Below are 23,871 nucleotides of genomic sequence, written 5' to 3'. Positions count from 1 at the left end.
AAAGATGTGCAAACGAGAATTGTACAACAAAACTTTCTGACCTACCTCAAAAGATTTTCTCAAAATATGCCTGTCATGGAAAGCCTTGTTTTTTATCTTGTAAATCCGGGCATTCTCATATGCCTCATTCCTAAGCTCTTCCAACTTAGATAGTTGGAGTTTCCTATGGGCAACTGCAGTGGATAGATCAAAGTTAAGATTTTTAATAGCCCAAAAGGCTTTATGCTTAAGCTCAACAGGTAAGTGACATGCCTTTCCATACATCAGACGGTACAGAGATTGACCAAGATCGGTCTTAAAGGCTATCCTATGGGCCCATAATGCATCTACTAACCGATTAGACCAATCTTTGCAGTTCGGGTTGATGGTTTTCTCAAAAATGTGCTTTATCTGCCGATTTAAAACTTCAACCTGGCCACTAGTCTAGGGATGGTAGGATGTGGTCAACTTATGAATGACACCATATTTTCTCATAAGGGCCTCAAAGGGACGGTTACAAAAATGCTTGCCCCGATCTCTAATGATAGCATGGGGAGTACCAAAACGGGAGAAGATGTTTTCTTTCAGAAATTTCACAACTACCTTGTGGTTATTGGTCTTACAAGCAACTGCCTCAATCCATTTGGACACATAATCCACAACAAGTAATATATATAGATTACCAAAAGAATTAGGGAAAGGCCCCATGAAATCTATACCCCATACATAAAACACCTCAACCACCAGAATTGGGTTGAGGGGCATCATATTCCTCCTGGTGAGACGTCCTAAAGATTGGCATGAGGGACATGCCTTGCAATAAGTAAAAGCGTCTCTAAAAAGAGTAGGCCAATAAAATCCACACTGCAAAACCTTGGCCACTGTCTTATTAGGCCCAAAGTGGCCTCTACAAGCCTGATCATGGTAAAAAGATAAGACAGATTGGTATTCATGATTAGGAACACATCTCCGAATTACTTGATCCGGACAAGTCTTAAAAAGATAAGGATCATCCCAAAAGAAATACTTTACCTATGAAAAGAAACGATTCTTATCTTGGGTGGACCAATGTGAAGGTGTCACCCGTAACCAGACAATTAACAATGTCAGCTGATGAGCACATTTATGTATGAAATTATTCCATTTAATTATGCATTTTATCTGCTTAGAATGAAGCTACCTTGGGTATTTTCTATCTTTTTCAGGGTACAGAGGTATTTTATGCGATTCTGGACAATCAGGCATCATATCTTCTAATTTACACGTAAAGTGGACCGATTTCTTTCCATGGTTACGAAGAGAGCTAAATTCTGAGCAAGATGGACATGTTGCATTAAAAGCATGCATTGGTTTTGGAGTCCATTCATGCGATGAAGTTTCACTGAAGATCCAAGGGCATAATCATAATTTCAGAAAATTAGAAAAATTTCAGAAGATATTCGATATTGGGCTCATACCGTCCGATATATGAATTGGAGCAACTTTAATTCTCGGGTTGGGACCACCCGGGGATAGGAATGAGAGATACTCTCAAAAAGAGAATTTTGATCAAAATTGATAATTTGGATTAAACTCTCTCTCCTCATCTACTACGGTTTTATCTGTCTCTCCAACTTCAATTCTCTCTCTCTCAAATCCCTCACGGGTCCCACCTTTTCTAATTCTATTCCATCTTTCTCTCTCTCTCTCCTCTTATATCTTTTTTATCCAAATTCTTCATGGTTTTTCTCTCTCCCTCATTCTCTCTATCTTTTCATGCTATCTTTTTCTTTTTTTTAAACACCAATACCTATTAAAATCCACGAACAGATTTGGATTCCAATTCCCATTCTATTCCATAGATAGCCGTGCCTCTTCTCTTCTTCTCTATTTTCTCCCTCTTTCTTCTTTTGTATTTTTTATTTTCTTTTTGGATCTTGGGTTCAGCAAGGGGAGGAGGATCACTGTTCCAGCTTCTTCTCCATAGATCGTCATCACCATTGCGGTTATTTGTCTCTTCGCATCATGATTGGCTAAGTTTCCTTTGTCTTTAGGTGTAGATGAACTAATGGTGTTTACTATTAAAAATTCAGGTTTGCATTATTGATTGCTTGATGTTGAGATCCCATCCCTGTTTGGATGTTTTTAATTGATGTATTTAGTTGGAAAATTCTGTTTCTGTGATTCATTATTTTTCATTCAAGTAATGGTATTTTGTTCTTATGTGGTTGTACCAATGATGGATTATAACTAAACGAACCAAGTGTGCCAAGCCCTGTAAGCGAAGGACGATAGTACTTGTCAAGATAATCCATACCTAGGAGGAACCCTACATTCTGTGGTATTATTAGGCCTGTGGTTATAATAAACCGAAGCATGCAACCGAATTGAATAGCAACCCATTGGGGATTCAAACCCTAAAGATAGTCTTCTCCTGTATTTGCATATCCTTGTTAACTTAGATTTGTTTCTTTTGTTGTTAGTTTAAAAATCAGATTTTATTGCAATTTAATTATCATTACTTTCATCTTATCATCTTAGTAATTTAGACTTCCTGTTCCTCATAGATCGACCCCTTGCTTGCTACTTGCTAGATTAATTTAGGGTTTTATTTTTAACCGGTTAATGACACAATCAAATTTTGGCATCGTTGCCGGGGAACTGAAGCACTGTTGCTAAGATTGATTGAGTTGTTTTGTGTTACTTTGTTTTAGTTTAATTTTATAATTCCAGAATTTTTATTTTATTTTTTATCTCTTTATTAGGTTAATTTGAGTATACCTAACATTCTCTTTGTTTGTGCAGGAAGCCGAGTAGATTGGGTAGGACAAGCTGTCCGTTTGGTTTACTTCTAATTCCTAGACTTTATGTAATTAGGGTTATTTTATGTAATAATTTTTTTTTCAACATTAGATTGTGTGTTTAGGTTTAATTTTAATTCTCCCAGCCCCTTAAGCTCATATGTGTAACCGTTCATCGGGGACGGCACGTGGAATTACGCAACTGCCAACACTAGGTAAGTATTTTCGTTAGTTTTAAATTAGTTATTTTTTTTTACTTTTTAGTTCTGATTTTTATTTTTATTAATTATTTTTATTAGTTATCACATTTTAAATTACTAGTTTTAATTTTTGCTTAATTAACGTTCAACCTGTGTTGTGGTTTATGCATGGTCGACGTTCTTTGCACCCCAACCTAACTGCCATTGACCTAGAAATAGAGCGATCTATGGCTAGACCTAGGGATAAGGATAATAATAATAATATGGGTGACGGAAATCAGCCAGGAAGGCCGTTGAGTGAGCACTTCACTCCAACTGTCTATACCCCTGCATCTTGTATTCAGTTGCCTGCCATTGTCAATATGAGATCAAGTCCAACATCATACAGATGTTATCATCCTATTATGGACTTGCTAATGAGGAGCCTTACAAGCATCTTGATGAGTTCTTAGAGGTGTGTTCTACAGTCAAAATCCAAAACCTGTCTGAAGATGCCCTAAAGTTACTCCTATTCCCATTCTCCTTAAAGGACAAAGCCAAACACTGGCTTCATTCCCTAGATTCGATTAGGATTTCTACATGGGTGGGGATGCAGCAGGAATTTTTGAAAAAATTCTTCCCCATTGGCTGGACTAATAGCCTTAGAAGAGTCATTATTAGTTTCTCCCAATTAAAGGGCGAACAATTTCATGAAGCGTGGGAGAGACTTAAGGAATTACTTAGGAAGTGCCCCCACCATGCTATCCCAAAATGACAGTTAGTCTAGGGCTTTTATGATGGCCTCCATGACCGATAGGCAGGTGGTGGACTCCTCTTGTGGTGGAACATTTATGCACAAGAATGAGACGGAAGCATGGGATCTTTTTGAAACCCTTAGTGAGAATTCCCAACAACATGCTTCGGCCTCTCGGACTGAGATTCCACACATAGGGCAACCAAAGAAGGGTGGTCTCTATGAGATCAATCCAACTATAGAGATGACTGCTAAGGTTGATATGTTGTCCAAGAAATTGGACTATTTGATGTCTATAGGGCAGCATCCTATGTCCCCTTTCCCAATGAGTTTCTCTCCACCCAATCAGACTGAAGCTTGTGCCCTATGTGCTAGCCCTAGTCACTATGTGACGAACTACCCTTCGACTGCACAATACCCTGAGTTTGTTCAGGAATAGGTGCAAACAGCTCAAAGTTTTCCTACACCGGGTAATGATCCCTTTTCTAATACTTATAACCCGGGATGGCAAACCATCCAAACTTTTCATGGAAAAACTCAGTACCTAAAAATCCTCTAAACCCACCATATAGGCCACCATTTAATGTTCAAACCAATGCCTATATGGGTGGACAGCCACCATATCCTCAACCCCAACAGAATGAATCCTTTGAGGAAAAAGTGCTAAAAGCATTAAGTGGACTCGAGCAGAACATACAACTGCTTCACTCACATACTCAGTCCATTAATAAGCTAGAAAACTAATTGGGTCAGTTAGCCGATGCTATAAGTAGGAGGGAGGCTGGTCAATTGCCAAATCAGCCAATAGGTAACCTAAATAGTCAAATGGGTCGAGGGAAAGAGCAAGTCCAGTCGGTCACAGTCCTAAGGAGTGGCAAAAGGGTGGAAAAACCTGATACACCCTTAGCCACTAATGAAACGTTGCCTACTAGATCTCAAAGCCAAGGAGAGGCTGAGTCAACCCGAGTGAAATCCGGTGGTGATGTAGACACATATGATTCCATTATTGAAACACCACCTGTGAAACCCAATCATCAGTTCCCAAGGAAAGGGCTGCACATTCCTATTGTGGAGGGACCATCACCTGATTCTTACATTCCAAAGGTCCATTTTCCCCAAGCACTTTAGACACCATCTTACTCCCTTCAGGATAAACAGGGTGAAAAGATGCAAGAGATGATCGACTTGTTCCAACAAGTTCGCATCAATCTCCCCCTCTTGGATGCTATCAAGCAAGTTCTTGCTTATGCTAAGTTTTTTAAAGACCTCTGCACCCAAAAGCGTAAGTTGAGAACTCATATCCCTAAGACAGTCCATTTGACTGAACAGGTTAGTTCAGTAATTTCCAGCCACCTACCCCTTAAGCTTAAGAACCCAGGTACGCCTGTTATTTCTTGCACCATTGGAGATCTCTCCATAAGTAGGGCACTACTTGATTTAGGGGCTAGTGTGAATATTTTGCCTAGTTCAGTCTATGACAGATTTGGTTTAGGAGATTTGAAACCCACAGAGGTCATCCTTCAGTTGGCTGATCGTTCAATTAAAACACCTCGTGGGTTGTTAGAAGATGTTTTAGTGAAGGTGGAAGAATTGTACTTTCCTGTGGACTTCTTTGTCCTGGATATGGATACAGCCACCACAACCAAGCTTCCCCCTATCATTTTAGGGCGCCCCTTATTAGCTACTGCGAATGCTTGCATAAATTGTAGATCTGGTGCCATGGACATCTCTTTTGGGAATAAGAAGCTTAGGGTCAACATCTTCAATGCATCCTTAGGTTCCCTCAGAGAAGAAGAGTGTTTTGCATTGGATTTATTAGCTAAAGTTGTGGCTGATCACACTTCACACATGCTTATTGATGACCCTTTGCAGCACTATGGAGATGAGTCTGAGGCGTACACTAAAGAAGTGCATACTTTGCTAGATTCCTCACCCTCTTTAGAACAGCCACCTTGGACAGTTAGGTTTGAGCTGCTTCCCCCTTTGGTTACATCTCCCCAACCTTCTTCTAAACCGGCTCCTTGGTATGAATTAATCCTTGACCCTCCGGGAGTCACCCTGTCATCTGGCTGAAGATGTTAAACTTAGCGCTCTGTGGGAGGCAACCCACTATTTTTTTCTTTCTTTAGTACTTTTGTTTTTGTGTTTGTTTGTTTTTGTTTTTTTTTTTAGGTAGCTTCTACTGATTGTTGGATGCACTGTTTTGCCATATATTGCTGATTTCTGGTACACCCCTTCCCTTATCCCTGTTTTTATTCTTCTGCATGCACTGAGGACACTGCATACTTTAAGTGTGGGGGGATGTGAGACCGATTGGCAGATTTTTATTTTTTGGCTTTTGGTAAGTTTTACATGTCTCTGTGTTACTTTGATGTGAAATGCGGGAGAAAGAGACTTAGGAACCCTAATTTGAAGTAATGAAAACCCTGTCGAGAGAACAGTAGCTAGTATGTATCCTAAGGTGGGTTTTGACTCAGACAATAAGAGCCCCATCTTGTCGAAGGGACAGACCACTTGGCTGTCTTATGTTTCTTTGAGTTTTTGGTTAGGACCTGAGACCAAGTTTAGTTTTGGCATGACATTAAAAAAAAAAAAAAATCATCATGAGAGTTTAGTTCTGTTGCTTCAACTTAATAACCGGGGCATCTAGGCCACAAGCCCGGAGTCTCTCGTAAAACAGTTGGAGTAACCAGTTAGGTTATTCTTACTAGTATTCTTGAATCCAGTTCAGGCTTGTAGCCTTTTTGGTTCGAGTGAGTAAGCCCGAGGAGTGTTTCACACTCAATCCCCTAAAGCCATCTAGATTGGGAGTGGTTGGCTTAAAACTCGTTACATGAGCCTTCTAGAAAGCTTAAAAAGCCAGAACATTGCACGGATCTGAGAATCACGTAATAAAAAAAAAAAAAGAAAAAAAAAAAAGAAAAAAACAAGAAAAGAAAAGAAAAGAAGAGAAATAAATAAAAGTAAGAGTTGAATTCCTAGGAGCAAGACAGGGCATTCCGCCTCAAGAACCGAGGTGACTTGATTGACACTCCTTGGGGTGAAACCTCTGAAAAAGAACTCTAGCATCACTATCCTTGTGGATATATGTAAGAAACAAAGCTACCAAGTAGCTCGGGTGTCTTGTGTAGTGACCCTGTATGGCATTTGAGAAACAGTAGTGGAGTAACAAATGGAGTTCATTATTAAAAAAGAGAAAAACAAAAAATAGAAATGTCATTGCCTTGGTACAATTGTATGGTCAAAAATGCTCTGAAGCCTAAAGTCCTTGGTGTCCTTGATGTCATGAGTGGTCTTACCTTAAGTAAGGTGGTGTTTGGAAGATATGGGGAGATTCCCTAATTAGGATGTGTACTTGTTGCTAGAATCAATACTGGATAATAAAGAGCTCAAGTGTGGGGGTACCTTTGTCTTCTTGATCTTAAGTAGGGCATCTTAGTTTCGGGTTTGGTGTGTGCTTCTTACCCATAATCAAAATTTAAACTTACATAATGAATTTTGTGTGTATATTCCCTGCAAATACTCACGAGACAAAACTCGTCCACTAGGGGTAGCCTAGGGGTTTAAAGGCTTGTTGCACATGCTAAGTGCAACCGTGATTCCTACGAAAGTGAGTTAGATTTTGTTTTTTATCATTGGGTATATGCTTAGTCTATGCTGTCCAACTTATACTAGTAATACATATGGTTCTTTATTCATTATTATCCCTCATTATTGGTCTACTCATGGTCTTAGGCTTACCTATATTACTAGATTTTACCTTTTATGGTCATATATGGGTTTTAATGAGTTCATATTACTTCCTTTTTTTGTTGAGTTTCTAGTTCTGCATTCTCTTTACACTCTATATGGTGCTTTTAATCAATTTTTCTTTCTTACAAATTCTAAATGAACTATTATCGATTCTTTTCACTTATTTTTGCTGAATTTAATTTCCTTGTTACTTTTCCTTATTGTAGGTTATAAGAATGGCTGATGTGAATGAGGCTCTCTTCCTTCCAAATGAAAACTATTGGTTTACTAGCATGGAAGAAGAATATCGGTTCAAAGCTTACTATGGGGGTAAACCAATCGAGTTGGAGTACAGAGTGGTAACACAAGACTTGGAGCAGTTTAGAATCCTAGAGAGGCTTGAGAATCTAGGATGGGGTCCTATGCTAGAGCTCAATGAACCATGCGATCCAAGATTAGTCAGACACTTCTATTGTAATCTCAATTATTGGCATGATGACAATGAATACACCATTGGAACCCATGTGAAGGAACATAGGATCGAATCCAACACAAGGCAGTTGGCAGCCATGTTAGAAATATCCAATGGAGGAGATTGATGAGACAGGGAACAGACCAAAACAAAGGCCTTGACAGACGGGTGGCAACCCTGGAGAATCTGATGAGGGAATGGACTCCCTACTTCCAACAACATCCACCACCACCTTCACCACAGTAGAGGCAGCCTGGCGTGCCAGCCACATGTTTTCCCTGTTTTTTTTTTTTTGAAAGAACTATGAAATCAACAATGTGTACTGTTGAATTTTATCTTAAGTTTTTTTTTTAAGGTCTTGATAAAGTTTCTATCCTATTATGTTTTATAATTCTACTTATTATATCCAGTAGTTTACTGATGAATTTTGTATCTAAATTTATCGGGTTATAAGTATGAACATGACTTTCTAACAGTAAAGTTCTATGTTTGTTTAAGTTTTATTGTATTTTATTTCTCATCATCACAGCTTCTCACTGCCACTAGGCAGTTTACTAATCAATCTCTATTACCTATGATGGTTTTTAGTTCAGTAATTTATTTTTGTCCTAGATATAGGTTCACCTTTGGATCTATGAACCAAGAACGCTGCCATATTGGTATTTAAAGTGCCAGTAAGAGCGGAGAACACGAATGCTCTGATACCAAGTTGTCACATCCCACCTTGGATTGCCCAGGCATGGCATGAACTGATGCAATCATGCACCCAACCTAGCCAGAATCTCGATGCAGCACAATTACCAAGCACACACCAATAGAGAAAAAATGCAGCAAAAGATTATAAGAACTCAAAATATATACAAAGGAGTCCTTTAAGGATCAAGTGGTAACCTTATATACATGGCATTTCAGTATTAACCTGAGTAACCCCAACATTATAGTTATCCCAAGGAAATATTTACATAGTTTTTTGCTAAAGGATCATGAATATTAAGACAAGAAGAAAAAAGATACATAAAGATCAGGGAAAATGAAACACCCTGACAAGAAACACCTCACAAAAAACAAAAATCCCCACTTGTGGCATTGCCATCAACAAGGCAAACAAAGAGAGACATGCACAAAATTAAGGGTGAAACAATCTGAATCTATCTCTGCTCTGAGCATCCACGACAAGTTCCTCTTGAACAAGGGGAGACAGCGACACTATCACAGATGAAATTTGCAGAGATGCTATAGATTTAGCTAAGAAGTCAGCTATAGGGTTAGCCTCACAGAAATAGTGGGAGATTTTCCACACTATCGAGTCCAAGAAAGCACCGAGAGCAAGCCATCTCAGCCAAAGATACCAGGGCACCAATTTTTAAGAGACCAACATAAAACTGCTACCGAGTCACACTCAACCCAAAGCCTAGAAACGCTAAGAGATTTCACGAATTCCAGACCTAAGATTAGAGCATGAAATTCAGCAGCAAAATTAATATCTACTCCCAAAAATTCCCTGAAAGAGAAGATGATCTGAGCCTTTGGATTTCGAAAAACACTCCCTGCGCCTGATCTACCCGGATTCCCCAAAGAGCAACCATTAATATTTAATTTGACCCAACCTAGAGACGGCCCAGACTAGAAGATCCAAAACTTGGGAGGGACCTCGGGGTAACAAAGAAATATTGAGGCGCCTGCCCAATAGGAGATCTTAGACAGTAATATTCCTGTACCGAATAGATGGAGGGATTCTCACCAATTCTCTGAGATGTAAGCCCCAAACCTGAGCTTCATTGAAGTTCCTACCTTCAAAACGTCTCTTGTTTCTCTCTAACCAAATAAAATAAGAAATTTGAGAGAGACCACACATCCAAACATCTATCAAAGAAGACGCTACTGATTTACTCTTCCACCAAGCACTCAATTCTAAAAACGAATCATGTTGCTGCCAGCCAAGCTGAACACATTTGAAAAGGAGGACCATAGCAATTGGGAAAAAGGGCACTCATAAAAAATATGGTATAAAGACTCCTCAGCATGGAGGCAAAGACCACACCTAGATGGTAATGGGATTCCAAATTTCTTCACTAGTTCGTCAGAGGGGAGCTTTCTATGGTGGATTCACCAACCAAAAACTGAAAGCTGGGGGAGAAGCAATTTATTCCAAATGACAGAGTACCAAGGAGGTTTAGGATTTTTAGATCGAATCACCTCCCAGGAAAAATTAACTGAGAACTCACTAGCAGCATTTTGAATCCAAAAACATCTATCATCCAACGGCTCGAGAGGGAGGCGGAGTTGTCTAATCAAGTCAAAAAATGCTTAGCAAAAAGGCTGACACCACCAGAGGAAGACTCCATTGACCATGAACAATGAAATCCACCACTTTGTAATTAAAGCCCTTGAAGAAGTCCGGATCTAAAGAAGACACTTGTGCAATAGTGTCAAACCTACCCTTAACAGGCTGAGAATTGTGAATGAAGGATAGGAACCCCTGGCAAGACATCCAAACACACTGTGGAGCATTACTCCAGTGATTGAATTTAATGGAGAACCCTCGAGGATGTTCTCCTACATACCTGTCAGAAGATGGATTGCAGACCCATGCAGTTGCACTGCCCACAGAATCATGTACTGCATAAACTCCAAGTAATCTCTCTCTTCCTCATAAATGTGGGGCCCACACTTGGAAAGAGGTGCATTTGACCCTGGGTGAGGTGTAGGCATAATGCCTAAACCCTAGGCCAAGCCCCTGTGCAAGCACAGTGAGTTACAGCCTTACTGTATTCTCTGGGTGATGCATTGGGCGATGCACACATCACCCAGTGAATCGCCCAGAGTAGTAAAATTGAATATTTTAAATAGCAAAAGTGTGGGGACCACCCATACAGACCATGGACACCCTCCAGCGGTAGATGGGAGTCTTGGGCACAATAAATTACCTTTGAACCCTGGTGGACCCCACCAGAGTGGCTAGAATGGCCCAGAATCAGTTACAAAAATGCATTCTTGGGGTGGGGCCAGGCTGCCAAACAGACCCTAGTTATGGGCAGGCCCATAAATAGAGAGATGTCAGCCAAAATTAACTCTTATCATTGTTCAAATCGTGGGGAGGGAAAGAAGAGAGAAAAAGAGAGAGAAAGAGAAGGAAAAGAAGAAGAAAGGAAGGAGAAGAAGAAGGAGAAGAAGGGGGAGAGCATACCTTGCCTCCAGATTCAGCTCCATCTATTTATATAGACCAGGTTTAGGTATAGAAACCATGACCTTCATGCTGCCACTGCTGGTTCTCTGTCTTTTCCCTTAGATCTCTGTGTTTTGGATGTATTTCTGGTCAAGAACATCCCAGAATACCTAGGGGCTTCCATGTACTGCTCCAGATTTGACATGTGAACCAATTACATGAAAGATCTGAGCATATTGAAGTGATTTTTTCTGTTGTTACCTACCTGAGACTGAAACTAGTCTCTGTGCCAGACTGTACTGCCCTGTTGCACCTAGAACAGGCAGTCTGGGCTTGGATCTGTGCATGCAAGCTAGTTCTTGCCTAGATCTTGGTTGGGGCAGCCTACTGCCTTGACTTGGCACGTAAATCTGCCCTTGCATGTAGCCCAAACTGTGGCTTTATGTTGGGCTACTGATCTCAGTGCTGACTGGACAGCTCCTGCCTGCCAAATGGTGGGCCCAGGTCATGATCCATGTGGACCACTGAAAACCACTCTTCATGGGTCCACAACAACCCTACATGTAAGATGGGTCGACCTAGGCACTACCTATGGTGAAAATTTCAAGATTTGGAGCCTGTTCATGTTCCAAACAGGCTTTGGGTGATGCACTGGGCGATACACACATCACCCAGTGAATCATCCAGAGAATAGAAAAGGGGCTGATTGCTGTCCAGACCTTGGGGGCTTCCACCAGTGGACCATAAATAGTGTAAGGAGGTGGTAAATGACCAAAATACCACTCCTCACATTTGTCCACAAATATTTACACGTTGGGTACCCAAGTGGGCCCCACAGGGCCTAGCAACCCTGCCAGATATTGTCCAGCTACACTATTGACCTAAAGACTGCATTGTGAGACTGCCAGGACCATATACTATGTATTATACTACTAAAATACCATACCTGAGCCTAGACCACATTCTCCGGATGATGCACCAGGACATGGACCTAAAGCCCAGTGCAAGACCCAGAGAATTCTAAGTGATACCATACTGAGCACTGAGTCAGACCAGTGAGCCTAGATCAACACTAGGACATCCAAAAATAGTTTTGAATATTAAATAACACATTTATGATTTAATACGTTAGGATTTGATCCCGCGCTCGAGGTGCACTGCCAGACTCCAGCCAGAACTGAAACAACAATTGAACTTGTAGAACCAGACCAAGGTGAGTGGAATGTCATCGTGTATGTAGATGTAACATAAATTCTATGTTGAATTTAAATTTTATAATATTAATACTTTGATACATATTTAACTCATAAATCTTAAAATTCAATACAATACTGTGTTGACTGCTGGAAATTGTGGTTGAATTCTCTATGCCCATAGAATGGGATACAGTTGACACCGCCTGACTCATATGATGCCATGTAGACATGGGGTTAGAGTTTCATCACCCATGCTACGCATCCTTGTCAACAGGGGTTAAGGTGTTGGATGCCTGTGGGAGTGACCATATATATGAGAAAAGAAAAGAAATATGTTTGTACCGGAATGGTGATTATGGTTTATATGCCGAGCTATAAGCCAGAAAAGAAAAGAAAAGAGAAAAAGGGATGGATGCCTCTCAGGTTAATCACAAAGGGCTGGTTGGGCTGACCTTGGTGAACGAATGCGGGAGCTGACTGGTCCTCTTCGACAACTCAATAGATGTATAGCAGGAAGGGGTTAAAAGCCCGCACCAGCGATACATGTATTGGGGATTATAGTAGCACTAACCTGCCTTAGTTGTGATGTTAGCTGGCTAATACATAACTGGACTGCACTTCATGTAGGATCCATATGATTGTGGTTGTATATGCATGCATGATGATAAGTTTCATTCACGGGCTCAGTGGGGCTCACACTTCGTTATATATGTTTTTCTATTAGATGATTCTATAGGTTGATGTCACTATGGCGGGGAGGCTTATTACTCGGAGGAGAGACATGATGGTTATGATGATATTGGTATGGACCCCATGGGAGGTCGTACCATTGATGCAAGTATTCTCAGTGGTTACTAAAGATGACCCATGAAGGGTGTTGACGTGGATGCTGATGCATTTTGTCTTGGGGAGTCCTTTTATCTTTGACAGGAGTCTATCCTCGTTACTACTTTTAGTTTTCTTCTTTCTTTTTGGGGCTTGAGTTACTTCGCCTTGTATATATTTTCCTTTTGTTTCAGTAGATGTATTTATTAGTTTTTTCTGTTCTATTTGTGGGAGTGAGAGAGGGAATGATCAGACCTATTTATGTATATAACATCATTTCCTGTACTGCTACGCTTCCTTTATCTTTTAATGTAAATATAGTTATCTGCAGCACTCTGAGTTGTACTTGTTGTATTACGATGGATGTGTGTCTGTGAATGGATTAACTGCTTCTAGATCCATGGGATTTGGCGGATTGCCGTTATGCAATTTGGGTCACCTACCTAATCCTCCTAGGGGGTGGTTTAGGGTGTGACAGAGCTTGGTATCAGAGCGTGAAGCTCTTTCTACATTCACAGGCGGCAGAAAAGGAATAATAAATTTGCAACATAATAATGCATGCAATAAGTAAAAGCTACAGGGGGTGACTGTAAATAAAAGACAGAACACATATATACATTACTAAAAAGTTAACTGTGGCTGAAGCCACTACATAAAGTTCAACTGGAAGTACTACTTCCAAATACATCAGTTGACAAAAAATAAAACAAAAAACCTACTCCTGAAGCTAAAAAAAGGGGGAAAGTCAGAACTACAAGTCATGTCAGGCTAAAAATAAGAACATGAGCCGGGAAAGCTACTCCTGAGGAGGTATGTGGCTCGGTGTCAGCAGAGTCTATCGGGAATCGATGCGATAAGTCCCAAAAATCCAAGCGCTGCTCCACGGAACCTACTCTCCCCTCCAGGAACGTGAAGTCCTGATCCATCCTTGTAGACATCTTTGTAAGCTGGGTGCGGAGGCCCTGAAACTGTGCCATCATATCAGACCATCCATTGGACTCCGACACCTGCGAGCTAGTAGCACCAGTCGACACATAAGAGGGTGTTTGAATTAAAATAATACCGCAAGCGTACGGGTCAATCGTAGCTACGGGTCGAACACGAGGAGATATACGCCACTCTATTTAACTAACTTAAAAGTAATGCAAAGTGAACCAAATTAAAGTGTTAAATTAAACTAATTAAATTAATAAAAATTAATGCATCCTAACTCATAAGCATCTAACAAAATTAAGGGATTAAATTGGCGTCCTAACACATGAGCATCTAACCTATCAGACTAACGCAAATTGAAAGGAATAAAAAAAAACAACCACACATAATAACCATATAAAATGGAATAAGGGAATAAAAGTGCATCCACAAACCACAACCATATAAAAAAAAATAAAAGAAATAGAGGGAGAAGAAGAAGAAGATAGAGAGAGATAGAGGAGAGGGAGAATGAGATTAAGGGTCTAGAGAATGAGATACCTTGATGTGCTTAAATACTTAAATAAACTCACCATGGCTTCCTCTTCTAAATCTCCATGTCTTGTCATCAACATAGGAACTTAGACTAGGAAGCTTTAAACTATAACTATTACAACCATTAAACTAGACTTATGAAATCAAAACTAAGAACTTAAGCCAAAAATAGGAAAAGAAGAGAAAATTTCACTAAGTGAATGAAGTAAAAATTACACTAAAAAACTGAATTAAAATTGAACTAGAAACTAACTAAAAAACTGAACTAAAAAACTAACTCCTTACAACCCAAAGGGCAAGGGGTATTTATAGGGGAAGAGAGGAGAAGAGAGAAGGGGGAAGTGTAGGAGAAATATTCCCTAAGAAAAGAGAATATTCTCTTCTCCTTCCTCTTTTACAATGCCTTAAATCCTAAGAAAAAAGAAAAAAAATAGAAAGAAGAAGAAGAGAAGATTGTTTACATTGACCTTCTATTTCTAAAAAAGTAAACTTCCAATTCTAACAAGTGCTTCATTTTCTTTGTAGATATCTTCTCCAAGCAATAAAATCAAAGCATCTTTGATTTTTCAACTTTCCATAGGTGAGAGAATATCTTTCAAAATAAATCTATCCCAAATAGAATTCCAGAAGTGCCCTTGAGAAGTTGGAGGAGAGAGAGAGTAAGGGTGATGACTAGGATTCCTTCAAGAATAAATAAAATACCCATTCTGTCCTTCAGAAAACGTGGAGCATGGGGTACTTATATAGGCCTCACCATTGTGTTCCTTACGAAAAATCACCCAAAATAGACCCAAATTTCGTCCAATTTGGAGTTCGGGAGCCCAAGATATCTCAAGTTGAAGTTGGACTGTCCAGAGCCCTCCAAATGAAATCTTTCGGGTACAGGAAATATAACTTCTGATTATTGTGTTAAGGCTCCTAGAATCTGAACTTTCGCTTCACTTTGTCTCCGGCCGACTGTCAATAATTGCAAATAAACCCCTACAGACCATTTTCGTGTTTCGTTACCGAAACGGCCATAACTTCTTCGTTTCAACTCGGAATTAAGCACCGTTTGAACCATTGCGAGGCTGACTCGATGGGCTATGCATCCATTTACACTTCTAAAAGCTTAAAAACATCTCCTTAGCATCATCTCCTTCATTTTCACAAGAATTCACCTAAACCCTGAAAAGCACAAGAAAGCACTGAGTAACTCTGTCCAATGTGGTAAAATGTATAATTTATGCCCTAAAATTTCACACATAAATGTGCTCATCAGAGGGCAAATCAGTAAACTATGCTCCAGTCCCCTCTATATCACCCTGTTCCTCTAGGCCAACCTCATGCTCCTGCCCCTGTCCCTGCTCCATCTCATCTCCATCCTCTAGATAACTCTCAGGTTCCCCCTGCACCTTCATCTTCAGGATCGAGGTCTTACTAATAGGTCTAGACCTATCCTTATTCATACACTCTCTGGCTAGGGGAACATCACAATACCGAAACACTAAAATTAGGAACTTCCCCTAAAGTAGGTTCCCATCAGAAGGGTTCTGAGCATGGTAAAGCATAGCTTGCATCAGTAGATATGGAAGGTTGATCATTGGACCTCCCTTACCAGCTCCCAATAGACAGTAGGTGATGTAAGCCCTAAGCATCGAGATACTACCCCAGTTACCGCCCTTTGGGTAGATGTTATAGGAAATGCATCTACTGATAATCCTAGCACTAGGCTTATATTCAGCCTCAGACTTTGGGACCCCCTCTGAACTAGTCAATGCCTTGAAGACCATCCTCCTAGTCTCCAAGGAAAACATATTTGAAATGTTTATCCTAGGCTTGTAGTAGCATCTCTCGCTTGTGTTAGGTAGCCCTAGGATCTCTGCCAGGATGGCAGTGGTAAGCCTGGTATCCATACCCTTTACATTACTCTCCAAACCAAATTCTCATGCCCTAGATGGCACAAGGTTGCAATAGAAATACCGAACCAGGTTCGAGTGGCATGGCTTTATGGGCGATAACATAGATGCCCAGCCCAGGGCATTGAACCTAGTGTACAAGCCATATTGATGGAAGTCATCCACCTGTACCATCCTTCCATTTACTATGCTCTTGGACTTGAATTTGGTCCAATCTCTAGAGTGCTCAAACCTAGAAAACCAGAATCGGTCAAAGTTTGGCTCCTCTGAGGAAGACTCCTCTCTTGGTGAGGCTGATGGCATTGTAGAGGACGAGGAAGGATCAGGATTTGACCATAGCCTCTTGCGTGCCACTGTCTTCCTTGTCGTACTAGGTCTTGTAGACATGCTTTACCAAAAAAAATAAATGTCTTGTAGACATGCTGCTGCAAGAAGGTAGAATAAAAACAAATTAGGGCACTAAGATTCTGAAATTTCAAAGCAAAGAAGTGAAATCTTTGAGTAGCAGTCCAAAATAGAGAAGAAATGAGTAAAACTTACCCTAGATTGGCGTAGGTGTGTGGGAGACTCGTGCAAACACGTGGTTTTGGCAAGGAAGATGCCGAAATAGCCCTTGGAGCTCTGCCCTGGGTGTTTGGAAGACTGTAGAGAGAAAATGAAATGAAAATGACCTATCTTGGACTGAAATAGGCTAGGGCTCAATTCTCTGGGCGATGCACTGGGCGATGTGGCCTAACGCCCAGAGAATCGCCTAGAGAATGATTTTTCTGGTGTTTTAACATAACTGATTATGGATCTGTAATATTCACCAAAAAATAGCATAACAAACCTTAAAAAAACATTAATTAAATAGTTAACTGAATAAAAAAATAATAATAATATAAATAATTAAATAATAATACATATTATTGGCTAAATAAGGCAATAATAGGTTATCACGTAAGGGTAAACTATTAAAGTAAGAAGTAAGATGCATGGGGAATAAGATTTTCTCTTTTATTTAAATGAATATAAATATATATAAATAATAATAGTGTGTACTTTTAAAATTAAATATTATGTGTCTATATTCATGTGTGTATGAACCATGGTTGATTGATGCTGTGCAAACTTGAACGTAGGTATATAGGTATGTTGTATTGAGTAGTCTTAGGGAGCGTAGATCCTACCCCATCCATAACCTAGTTCAACCAGGAATAGGATCTAATAGGCTGCCGAGTGGAATTTGAACCCTGTAGGTACCGAGACACCTTGTGCAACCTCGAGCTGACCTATCTATTTTTCCTGCTCATGCTACTTAATTTCCCTATAGTGTTGTACTTAATTCTTGTGATTAAGTGACCATAGTGGCCTGATACTTAGAACTTCTTCATGGCAGGACCTTATTGCATTGTTCGGGCTTGAAGACCCCAGCAACATGCTGTATATTAGGCAACTGAGGAAGAGACTGATTCGGATACGAGAGATACAGACCTGTGCTAAGAACCAGTTGGTTGTTTTCCTAGCTCTTGCAGATACTAGTAGACCCATGGGTTGAGCCATTTACCTGACCCTAGCTGACGAAGTTAGGAGTGACATAGCATACCTTTACGTGCAGACTATTATCACCAGTTGGAAGTTGCAGAGATTTACCTGCTAGATACAGGTATATAATTAAGAAATTGTTATTTAAATTAAATTCGAGATAACATCGTGCATAACATATCACACAATAAAACACTCCTCGATCATGGAAAAAATAATAAGAACAGAATATTAAACAAATAATACACCTTGCTGGGATGACAACATAATTTTCACTGGAACTGTGGAATAGGTAATCTACATGTGTTAGATAGGAGTTATTTGTTAACCTCGATAAGAAGTGATGGATTATTGAACGAGTCGCTTTTTTCCAGAAAAGCAACCATGTTCAACACTAGAACCAACCGAGGTGGTCGTCAAGGAAGACGCCCTCGAACTGTCCCAGAAGTTGAGCTACCAGATGGAACCGAAGCTCAAAATTTTAAAGTGTCGGCTGCTTCGCCGAGGACACCAATGGCTGCTCAAGCCACTGTTGTGGCACCTCAGCCAGGTATAGTAGCTGGTGAGGTGAATGCCTCCATGACCACTATGATGCGAACCATGTAGCAACAATAGGAACTGCTGGGCCAAATGTCTACACAATTTGTGGCTATGATGCAAGAGCGTGCAGCACCATCTCCACCACCCAACTAGCCAATACTTTTCCAACCACCTGTGCCTCAACACCTAGCAGAAAACTCTATAGCCAAGGTGATGGAGAGGTTCAAGAAACTCCAGCCACCTATGTTTTCCAAGTTAAACTCGGAGGCAATGCAGCCGGAACGGTGGATTAGTACCTTAGAGAAGGCATTTGATGTGCTTGAATATACAGATGCGTAAAAGCTAATATGCACGGGATATTAGCTATAGAATGAGGCTGAAGCCTGGTGGAAGGCCACCAAGCCAAATCTTGAAGCCGCTCTTCCAAATCTTACTTGGGAGCAATTCAAAGAGGTTTTCTTCAAGAACTACTTCCCAGAGATCTTAAGGGACAAAAAAGTTCTCTACACTTGTGCAAGGAACCAAGTTGGTGTTGGATTACTAGCAATAGTTCGAAGATCAATTCCATTTCGCTCCGGAACACTTGAAGGGGGAAGTAAGTAAGACGAAGAAATCTGAGAAGGGACTTAAACTTGAGATCAGGTCTATCCTGTCAATTATGAATATTCAGGATTACGCTCAGATGGTTGATAAGGCAAAGACTATGGACGATAGATTGAAGGAGAAAGAAAAAGAGAAAGCTACAACATCACTCGGATTAGGCAAGTGGTCAAACAACTACCAGAACTTTGGTTGGCTGAATAAGGTTTTCTGAGGAGCTAGTTTGAGCCCCAATCCGACTCCGTACCGTAGGCCAGATGTGGGTCAGAACCCTTTTTTCCCCACTTATAACCGGCCTACTCAACCAACTGCGAGTTAAGCGACAATGGCTGCTTTGCTAGCCCGACCAGCTACAAGCCAGGTAAGCCAAGCCGCTTTACTGGCCGTTCCCTCCAACAAATGCTACGCGTGCAATAAAGTGGGACATATGGCTAGAGAATGCATGCACCGCGGATACAACACTTACTCACCAAACTAGTCCTATGCTAGACCTTTTCAGCCACAAGACAATCGAACGCGAGGGAAGGTATTCACACTGATTAATGAAGAAGCGGAGGCAAACCCTGATGTAATGATAGGTAAGTCCACTGAACACTAATAAATTGTAGGGAATAACCTATGGATACGTGAAACCAAAATTTTATACAAACCCTAGGTACCCTGAATGTCTCAACCATTCCCGCACGAGTAATATTCGACTCGGGCGCATCCCACTCTTTCGTTTCTACTACCTTTGCGAGTAGGATGACTGATCAACCGAGGGACATTGAGCACAATTTAGTAGTTAGCACACCAACTGGTAGTGTCGTGAGCCTGAAGGAAGTCTACGACCTCTGTCAGGTAGAATTTGTGGGAAGAACCTGACCGCACGTCTGGTAAAGTTCGATATGAAGGACTTTGACGCAATACTAGGCATAGATTGGCTATCCACCTATGGAGCAAACGTCATGTGTGCGGAGAAGAAGATAATATTCAAATTAAATAATGGGTTAGTTTTCACCTACCAAAGTGAACCAATGAGGAAGCCCAAAAGAATAACCTTATCCGCCCTCCAGGCGCGAAAGTTGCTGGATGAAGGATGTCAAGGCTTTTTGGCCACTGTAATGGACACTGAAGCAAAGATAAAGCCTTTGGAGGAGCTTGACATTGTTAGAGAATTTCCTGATGTTTTTCCAGAAGATCTGACCCAGCTACCGCCTGATCACGAGATGGAGTTCGCGATTGATCTAATCCCTGGTGCAGCACCGGTATCCAAGGCACCATATCGAATGGCACCTATTGAGTTGAAAGAATTGTAGGTCCAACTATAAGACTTACTGAAGAAGGGTTTTATATGACCAAGCGTATCTCCCTAGGGAGCACCCGTGCTATTCGTGAAGAAGAAGGATGACGTTTATGTATTGACTATCGTGAACTAAATAAACTGACAATTAAGACTCGATACCCATTGCCACGCATTGATAACCTATTTGATCAACTACAGGGAGCAAGAGTTTTCTCCAAGATCGATCTTAGGTCCGGATACCAATAGTTGAAGATCAAGAGTGGCGATATTCATAAAACGGCATTTAGAACTCGATACAGACACTATGAATTTTTGGTCTTATCGTTTGGGTTAACCAACTCCCCAGCAGCGTTCATGGATATGGTGAATAGAGTGTTCCATGACGTACTGGACAAGTTTGTCATCGTGTTTATCGATGACAGTCTTGTGTACTCCAAGAGTGAAGAGGAGCATGCTCGAAACCTTACCTTCGTGTTGTAGCGGTTGCAGGAACACCAGCTTTATGCCAAGTTCAGCAAGTGTGAATTTTGGCTTCACCAAATTGGATTCTTGGGGCACATTGTCACCAAAGACGGCATCAAGGTACACCCAGACAAAGTGAAGGTGGTTCATGAGCGGGAGACCCTGAAGAATGCCACTGAGATCCGAAGTTTCTTGGGTTTGGTTGGATATTACCACTGGTTTATTAAGAATTTATCACGCATCTCAGCAGCCTTGAAGAAGTTGACGAAGAAGGGCACAAAGTTTGAATGGAACGATGCTTGCGAGAAAAGTTTCCAGTAATTGAGAAACAGATTGGTGACGGCACCAGTTTTGACTATTCCAGATGGCACCGGAGGAATGGTGGTATACACTAACTCATCCAAAATGGGATTGGGTGGCATCTTAATGTAGAAAGGTAAAGTGGGCACTTATGCCTCAAGGCAACTGAAGGAACACAAAAAGAACTACCCCACTCACGACCTAGAGTTGGCTGCGGTAGTCATCGCATTGAAGATATGGCAACATTACCTCTATGGTGAAAAGAGTGAGATCTTCAACGATCATAAGATTCTGAAGTATTTCTTCACCTAAAAGGAACTGAACATGAGATAGGGGCAGTGGTTAGAATTGGTGAAAGACTATGACTGTGAGATCCAGTACTACCCTGGCAAGGCTAGTGTAGTGGCAGATGCGTTAAGTAGGAAATCACAGACCGCATCTCTCGCTTCCTTGGTTGTAAGCGAGCAACTTTTAGAAGAAGCTTAGAGGTTTGACTTAGAGCTCTTGATCGAAGAAATGGCTATGCAGCTAGTAGCTATGGATATACAACCATTGATCCGGGAGGAGATAATTGAAAAGCAGCCTCTCGACCCCAAATTGGCCAAGATAATCTGGGAAGTGCAGCATGGTGTCCACAAGGACCCAGACTTTTTGCTAGCCAATGACGGGGCATTGAAGTTCAGAGATAGATTGTGCGTGCTTGATGATTACGAGGTACAAGACCGAATCCTTAAAGAGGCACATAACTCACCCTATTCAATCCACCCTAGAACCACAAAGATGTACAAGGATCTGAAGAGGTACTATTGCTAGATTGGGATGAAGCAAACCATAGCTATTTATGTATCCGAATGTCTCACTTGCCAACAAATAAAGGCGGAGAGACACCAACCATATGGATTATTGCAGCCACTCCTTGTACCGAATGGAAGTGGGAAAGAATTACCATGGATTTTGTGACAAATTTACCCACCACCAGGAAAGGGATGAAAGCAATCTGGGTGATTGTAGATGGACTGACGAAGGCGGCTCACTTCATTCCCATTATTATAAACTATTCGATGGAAAAGCTCGCCCAATTATACATTAAGAATATAGTCCACTTGCATGGCATGCCTGTCAGCATTGTATCTGATAGGGATCCCCAATTTACCTCAAGGTTTTGGAGAAGTCTACAAAAGGCACTGGGATCTCAACTAAATCTTAGTACGGCTTTCCATCCTCAGACTAACGGACGTCCGAAAGAATAATCCAGACTCTGGAGGACATGCTCAGATCCTGTATATTGGAAATGAAAGATAGTTGGGATGCCCACATACCTTTGGTGGAATTTGCATACAACAATAGCTACCACTCCACCATTGGCATGGCACTGTATGAAGCTCTTTATGGTCGAAAGTGCCGGACCACGTTGTATTGGGACAAAGTTAGAGAACGTATCTTGTTGGGCCTGAGATGATACAAGCAACCTGTGAAAAGGTGGTTATCATTAGGGAGAAAATTAAAGCGGCCCAATCAAGATAGAAGAGTTATGCTAATCATCAGAGGAAGTATATTGAGTTTAGAGTCGGAGAAAAAGTATTCCTCCGAGTGTTTCCAATGAAGGGATTGTTAAGTTTCAACAAGAAGGGCAAGCTAAGCCCAAGATTCATTGGTCCCTATGAAATCCTCAACAAAGTGGGACCCGTAGCATACCGGCTGGCATTACCGCTATCCTTGCAAGGCGTCCATGATGTTTTCCATGTGTCGATGCTAAGGAAGTGCATCAATAACCCGGTACATGTACTCTCAGCTGAACTTGAACAATTAGATGCGGATATGACCTATAAAGAACAACCTACGGAGATATTGGACAGAAAAGAACATAACCTCCATAACTGCACGGTCGCATTCGTTAAGGTTTGATGGGGAAATAGTCCCATTGAGGAAGCATCGTGGGAACGCGAAGAGGAAATGCATGAAAAGTATCCCCAACTCTTTGAGCTACAAGGTAAGCAAATTTTGAGGATGAACTTTTTGTAAGGTGGGGAGAAATGTCAAACCTGCCCCTAACAGGCTGAAATTGTGAATGAAGGATAGGAACCCCTGGCAAGACATCTAAATTGTGGAGCATCACTCTAGTTATTAGAAGATGGATTGTAGACCCATGCAGTAGCACTGCCCATAGCATCATGTACTGCATAAACTCCAGGTAATCTCTCCTCCTAAATGTGGGGCCCACACCTGGAAAGAGGTGCATTTGACCCTGGGTGAGGTGTAGGCATAATGCCTAAATCCTAGGCCAAGCCCCTGTGCAAGTACAGTGAGTTATAGCCATGCTGTATTCTCTGGGTGATGCACTGGGCGATGCACACATCACCCAGTGAATCGCCCAGAGTGGTACAATTGAATATTTTAAATAGTAGAAGTGTGGGGACCACCCATACAAACCATGGACACCCTCTAGAGGCAGATGGGAGTCTTGGGCACCATAAATTACCCTTGGACCCCTGTGCAGCCCACTAGAGTGGCCAGAATGGACCAAAATCAGTTGCAAAAAGGCATTCTTGGGGTGGGGCCAGGCTGCCAAACAGACCCTAGTTATGGGCAGGCCTATAAATAGAGAGACCTCAGCCAAAATTAGAACTCTTATCACTATTCAAATCGTGGGGAGGGAAAGAAGAGAGAAAAGAGAGAAAAAGAGAAGGAAAAGAAGAAGAATGGAAGGAGAAG

At 41.1% G+C, this 23,871-nt stretch overlaps 1 long non-coding RNA gene and 1 other non-coding gene across 2 annotated transcripts; one reads left to right on the top strand and one right to left on the bottom strand.

Annotated features, from left to right (window-relative positions):
* The first annotated feature begins 1,210 nt into the window (after positions 1 to 1,210).
* Positions 1,211 to 17,217, top strand: LOC122666959. Its single transcript, XR_006333734.1, has 3 exons — positions 1,211 to 1,336; positions 10,482 to 10,490; positions 17,206 to 17,217. It is a non-coding gene; the product is annotated as an uncharacterized LOC122666959 (long non-coding RNA).
* On the bottom strand, positions 3,597 to 3,703 carry LOC122670187. Its single transcript, XR_006334162.1, has one exon. It is a non-coding gene; the product is annotated as a small nucleolar RNA R71 (small nucleolar RNA).
* Positions 17,218 to 23,871: the final 6,654 nt, after the last annotated feature.

This window comes from Telopea speciosissima, chromosome 7 (assembly GCF_018873765.1).
Source record: "Telopea speciosissima isolate NSW1024214 ecotype Mountain lineage chromosome 7, Tspe_v1, whole genome shotgun sequence".
Lineage (NCBI taxonomy): Eukaryota > Viridiplantae > Streptophyta > Magnoliopsida > Proteales > Proteaceae > Telopea > Telopea speciosissima.
This window is presented reverse-complemented; position numbering and strand designations above follow the sequence as displayed.